This window comes from Spermophilus citellus, assembly GCF_964194105.1.
Source record: "Spermophilus citellus genome assembly, chromosome: 1".
Taxonomy (NCBI): Eukaryota; Metazoa; Chordata; class Mammalia; order Rodentia; family Sciuridae; genus Spermophilus; species Spermophilus citellus.
The window spans coordinates 7,803,222-7,809,761 of NC_138182.1; the positions used below are offsets into that span (position 1 = coordinate 7,803,222).

General features: G+C 40.7%; 1 pseudogene across 1 annotated transcript; it reads left to right on the plus strand.

The window, feature by feature from the left end:
* The first annotated feature begins 2,001 nt into the window (after window positions 1-2,001).
* LOC308652578 (olfactory receptor 6E1-like) lies at window positions 2,002-2,729 on the plus strand (annotated as a pseudogene). The gene has a single exon. The product of its transcript is annotated as an olfactory receptor 6E1-like (transcript).
* The last annotated feature ends 3,811 nt before the right edge of the window (window positions 2,730-6,540 follow it).

Below are 6,540 nucleotides of genomic sequence, written 5' to 3' on the forward strand. Positions count from 1 at the left end.
CTAGTTACGGGATTTCTGCTGAGCTGGCATTCCTTCTCCGGGCTCGCCCTTGTGACACATGCTTTTGCATTTATTCCCCAGGTTTTTCTCATTTCAACTTTTGCATGGTTTCCTTCTATAATTCCTCGGGGACCACCTGGCCTCCTTTCCAGACGACAAGCTTGGGTTGCTACTGAAGAGGAGCCAGTAGCCACCTGCATGCAGAAACTCCCTGCCTCAGCCTCATAAAGTGGCTGCAGGGCCCACAGAGCAATAAAACCGCCAGGATTCCTACTGCCTTTCCATTTCACTCCCAGAGTCTGACGGACTGAAAATACTCTCACCTCGTGCCATGTTTCCTTTCTGATAAACCAGAGAACTGTAGGATGTCTAGAACTAATCTAAACAGTCTCAGACACAACGGAATTTCAGACCAAACACTTTTTGATGTGAGAGTGGAATTCATTTGGGTTGGATTCCTCATCTTTATGTGGATGTGGACTTCAAAAGGGATTTAAAGCAAAATGAAAGCTTACTGAAGCAGGTGTTTAGGCCCACGTATCCCTAGTGTGATATAACCCAGAAAGCTTTGCTTAAGGTCATCTCTAGGAGTGTGTTTTCTTAAGTTACACATTTGCACCAACAAGTTAGCTTCGGAGCAATTTAATTGTATGTTTTTATTTCAAGATTACAAATGAAGCATATTTATAGAATAAAAAGACTGAATCACCTATACCTTCAAGAGTATATTTACAGATATATATGTGTATGTAAACACAGCTGATAATATTATTTCTGGTTATATAAATATAATATTAACAATGACAATATGTAAAATAATAGAATTCTCTGATGATTTAGGTCAATCCTTCCTTGAATATCTATTGTGTGTTTTTTTATGTTCTGCATTTTGTTGTAGGCATTGTGTATACAGCAGTGAAAAGACAGACAAAAACTCTGTTTTCACACACTTTACAAACAAGTAAAAATGATAAAATATGTATGTGAGTATGCCTGTGTGTGTGTGTGCACAGAGATTTTATACTGTACACTCATCAGAACTAAGTAAAGGGGTCATGAACTGTCATGGGAGGGTGACCTGCAGGAAATGAGGAGCTGCCTTGTTTGTGTTTCCCAGGGGAAGTGAACCTCCGAGGAGTGCTTGTGTCTGATGTTCATTTGAGGTCCTCTTTACCTCCCTGTGTGCCCAGGTGACTGTGGGTACAGTAGACAGGAAGGGAGACAGAAGAGATGGAAAGGCCTAGACCATGAGGGATTCAGAGCCATGAGAGTTGGTCATTTGATTCCGACGGAGACGAAAGATGTTAAGGACATTTGAGTGAAGAGTGATAACTCTGCTCAGTACTCTGGCTTCTTTTTTGAGAAGAGACATCAAGGGGCAATGATAGAAGTAAGGAGCCCTGATTGATGCTCTTGAGGCACCATTGTAATTTGGAGGGGGATGGTGGTTCTGGAGCATGAGAAGTGCTTGAATTCTATGTAATCATGTAACTTCCAGGACCTACTGACAAAGTAGAGAAAGAGGCCACAGACAATAGAACTGAGGAGTCACTGACATCCAACATGGTGACTAACAACTTCAAGAAGGTGGATGGATGAATATAATAGAGATGGAAGACATTCAGGAGAGCAGATCCAGGACATTGTAAAAATGGCTCTACCAATCTAGATTCATTGGGAGAGAGAGAGGGGGAAACAGGCTGGGGTATGAGCAGCACGCAGATGGCTCTCCATCCGGAGACTGCATTGAATACACAGGGTGAGGACAGATAGCAGAGAAGGCTTTCAAAAATTAAACAGCAGGGTAATACAACATTTAAAAACAAACATGATGATGAGGAAGAACAAGAAAAAATGAGAGAGAAGAAATTTTTAAAATAGGGGAAAATAAAATAAAAGCTAGTGAGTGTGATATCTGCAAAGCTATCTTAAGAGATGTTTCAAGGAAGAGGGTTGTATCTTATGTCACAAGAGGTCCTATGTAGGCGCCTCCACGCCCTCATGTACTACTTCCTCTGGAATTTTGCTATTCTGGAGATTTGGTTCACCTCAGTCATCTTTCCTAAGACACTGACCAACATCCTCCCAGGACCATCTCCCTAGCTGGCTGCTTCCTACAAATAGTCCTCTATTTCTCCCTTGGCACCACAGAGTTCTTCCTGTTTGCAGCTATGTCCTTTGAGAGGAATGTCAACACCTGTAATTGCTTGCATTATGCCACCATCCTGAGCAAAAGGGTATGTACCAAGCTAGCATTCTTCTTATGGATGACAGGTTTCCTTCTCACACATGGTCCAAGTCACATCACATTTCAGCAGCCATTCTGTAGCTCAAATATCATCAGCCATTTCTTCTGTGACAACTTTCCACTCCTGGAACTCATATGTGCAGATTCAATTCTGGCAGAGTTTCTGGGTTGTGTGGTGGCCACCTTCAGCCTCCTGGGACCTCTGGCCATTACGACCACCCCCCACACCATCCCGCACACCCTCCACATCATCTCAGTGTCTCTCTTCTATGGCAGCTGCATCTTCCTGTATATCCAGCCAGGCAAGCATGGGCAGGGGGAGGACTAGAGCAAGGTCACCCTGGTGACCCTGACACTCAACCCTTTCATCTACACCCCAAGGAACAAACAGGTGAAGCAGATATTCAGGAGCCGGGGAGCAAAATCCCCTCATGAAGTTGAGTCAGACCTGAGAGAAGGGAAAAATTGCCTTTTTGCCTGAACCTCTGCTAATGAAGCTCCTGTCCTGACCTCCATGGATTCTCCTTTCGTGGACAAAATTTTTTTCATGTGTTCAAATGAATGTATTTCCTATATGTATCATTATTGGTTAATTCAATCTTGTTCAAAAAACAAAAAAAAGGAAAGAAAAAAATCAATATGCCACTTCTATGTGAAATATCTAAAAGTATCTAGATATTTCTAGCATCATTTTTCAGATTACCCTCTGAGAACAGGACTGAAATAAAAATACTACTTTCCTACCTTAATTGTAGTAGAGTTTCTAGCCAGTGCATTAGAGCTAGGAAAAAAAAAGTTAAAGGATTAAGTAAGAAAGGAAGAAGTGCTGTTATTATTGCCAGTAACATGCTCTTAGAATTAATAAGTTCCTGGATACAAGTTCAACCTACAAGAATTTTTATGTTTGTTTTATGTTTTTATGTTTATATACCAGCAATAAATAGTTAATTTTTTTTAATGTCTTATAGGCTGAGGTTCCAGAAATGGCCATGATCATAGCACTCTGCAGTTGTAGAATCTCCTATAAATAGTTTGAGTAGATGGGGGCATACACTTGTTTAGCTTCCACGTGTAGAAGAATGGAAGGGGAGGAAACCCATGCAGCCAGCTCATCCCAGCTATTTTGTTATAAACACGTGGAGTGATGGGGAGTACCTGGAGGGAAAGGCAAGGGCCAGGAGGGAAACTTGCATGTGAGTTAAGTGAAAGCATGACTGTGAGCCAGTAAGAAAGGGCTGCTAGAGAGAGGACAGAAAAGTGCTGACCCAGGAGAGTGGGGAGGAACAGCTGAGGCTTGGTTGGGTGGGGTGATGGGTGAAGTGGGAGCTGGGTACCTAGTAAGTCAGTGAAGGGCAGCACACTGGGTCAAAGCATTTGCTATTGTACTCATGAAAGCTGTATTCTGAGACAAGCTCATCTGACAACTGAAATCCCTCCCCAGCCTTCTGTCTAGGCATCCCTTTGCCTTTACACTGCCCCCTTGTCTCCCCGTGTAATAGATAACCTGAACTGAACTGCAGTAAGACAGACCACCCCATGCACAGTGGCTCAAGCACAATGACTGTATGTCTCTCTCACATTGCAGTAAAAATGGGTGCTGCTGGTCACTGGTGCTTTGCATTTCCAGAGACTCAAGGCTGTAGGCTCATTTCAATTGCCCTTTGCCTGTTTTGAAGTTCCTGTCATGGTGCAGGAGGGAGGAGAGGGCCACCTGCTCAGCGTGGATGAGCAGTGACCACACAAAACATCTACTCACCCTGCATTGGTGAGAACTAGGAATTGAGAAGGGGTCACCTCCCAAGCAATGTGCAAGAAAAGGCCATGTTGCAGTGGGTGCTCACGTGGGGTCACCTGGCACACCATCAGCAGGGACATTTGTGTGTTTCCTCTCTGCCAGTTAGAAGGTGAGTTATTTACGGTCATATTTTTAAAACCTTGACAAAAGCCAAGACACACTAGATACTCAGTGAGTCCTAAAGGAACAAACTCGAAGCACACACATTTATTTAACTTAAAAATAGTTTTCCCCTGAGGCAGAAGATGAAGCTATCTCAGCGTTCAGGGTAACACATCCACTTGCCCAGAGTACCTGGTTTTGCTTTGTAAGCCTCAAATTCAGAATGTGTTTTCCACCATTTCCCATAACACAAGACAAAAATAGACTTGAAATACTTTTGACTCTCCTAATAGATTAATATGATGTAACAAAACTTCACTTAATATAGTTCAACATGCTCCCAGTACTTTTTATTGTCTTTTGAGATTCCTGGCAAGGTAGATGATACTAAGTTTATATACACCATTATGACATGTAAATATGATCATAGTGTAAATTTAAAACTTGTGATTCTGAAGAAAATAACCATTTTTATTATGTTTTTTTTTCATCTTTAACTTGGTTTAGCTAATTTTACTATTCCCTAGTACTTCTAGGTTAAAAAGGATAAAATACGAATTATTAGAATTCATAGTCAAGTATTAAAATTTAGGAGTCAAATATGTCACACGAAAATCCGTTATCAATTTGGACGCTTTCATAGAGATTTAGGGAGGTAGACCTTACCCAAGTTACTTTATTTAACATTGCAATTAAAAGTTTTGGAGATTTATATTGATTTGCCTAGAAATAATTTTGTGTGTAAGAAATGCTATTTTACTAAATTATGAGGCTTCTAGATACATCAATTATTTATTCTGATTTTTTGAAGTTTGGACCATAAGTGAGTGAGAACTAATTATAATAATCTGCTCTGGGATCATAATGTTGAGTGACACCCAGAAACCCCAGCTGGTACACAACAGTGGCAATATACATAAGGTCATGGGATTTGCAAAGTGTATACCAGCTGTGCTTCGGAGCCCACTCTGGCTGCCTATTCAGTTCCACATAAAAGTCATAGTGCTGACATTTTGATTTATAATGGTGTCAAAGTCCTGAGCGAAGTTCTAGTAAGCACCCATGCAAATTAATGTTTTGCAGTGTTATTTTTTGAACTTCAGTTACTTTCTAACAAGTTTGTGGATAATGGTTCTGGTCCACCCTTAGTGCACCACTGTTCTCTCTGATGCCCAAGTGCATTTGCAGTTAAATTCCAGAATTTCCTCAACTCAAATTTTGTCAGTGATACAACTGGGTTTCTAGGTTGGCTCAGAGCAGAACTGAAGCTCTGTGTGTCTAATTAAGCAAGTTAATCTTATGAATATTGAAATGGGTTCTGATGGGCAGGAGGTGGGAAGGACTCCTCTCATAATGAACCACGGGAAGCCATCTAGCATAATGTACTCAAGAAACTGCCCCAGGACTCTGAACCAGAAACTATGGAAGTTCTTGAAAAATGAAGACTTAGAGACGTGCCAAGGCTAACCCACTGCCAGTTTTCCAAGCAGTTAACAAAGTATCCTAAACTATTTGTGCTTCCTTTATTTTCATAGCTTTCATTACAACCTGTTTGGGTTTTTTAAATATTTATTTTTTAGTTATAGGTGGACACAATGTCTTTATTTTACCCTGCGTAGGGCCAAAGATCTAACCCTGTGCCTAACAGATGCTAGGAGACCACTTCACCTCTGAGCTACAACCCCAGCCCCTGTTTGGTTTATAAATACATTAATTTAGACCAAATCAGGAAACAGGAAGAGAGGAAAAAAATATACACACTTGTTTTGGTAAAATATCTATGGTCATTGTTCCTGTTTAATCTTCCTTAATATTAATCAATCTTAATTGAGTGCTTATAAAGCAACAGAAGATGTACAAATTATTAAGCCTATAATTTCCATTTTAATTCTGACCATAAATACTCATAAGGTATGTTATTATTATGAATTCTCTGGAAAGAACTGAAGTTTAGAAAGTTCATATCATTTAACAATAAATTGCTTTTCAGTCAAAATAAGGGGGGACAAAGAAATCAATCCAGTCCTCCTAGTGCCATGCGATGTCATCTACTTGAGATGACTTACATTTTTCTCTTCATTGATCACACTATCCACTTTCACTGGAATACAACCTCTGTCTCATGATTGTCTCTGGTTGCCAACTTAAATAACTAAAATAAATACACTGATAACTTTTGTGTCAGTGGGTGGCTAACCTTTATCAACTCATCAAAAGTTTTCTCTCTCAGTTCTCATGAACATGGAGACTAGCTATGTTCTTTCTCCCTTTGCTCACTGACGACCATATTCCCCGAACTCCTAGAGGCTACCTAGGACCATACGACTCCTCCTTACCAACCCAACAATGATGCATTAGTCAGGAATCAGGCCTGATTCCCAGAGTTACTCCCTAG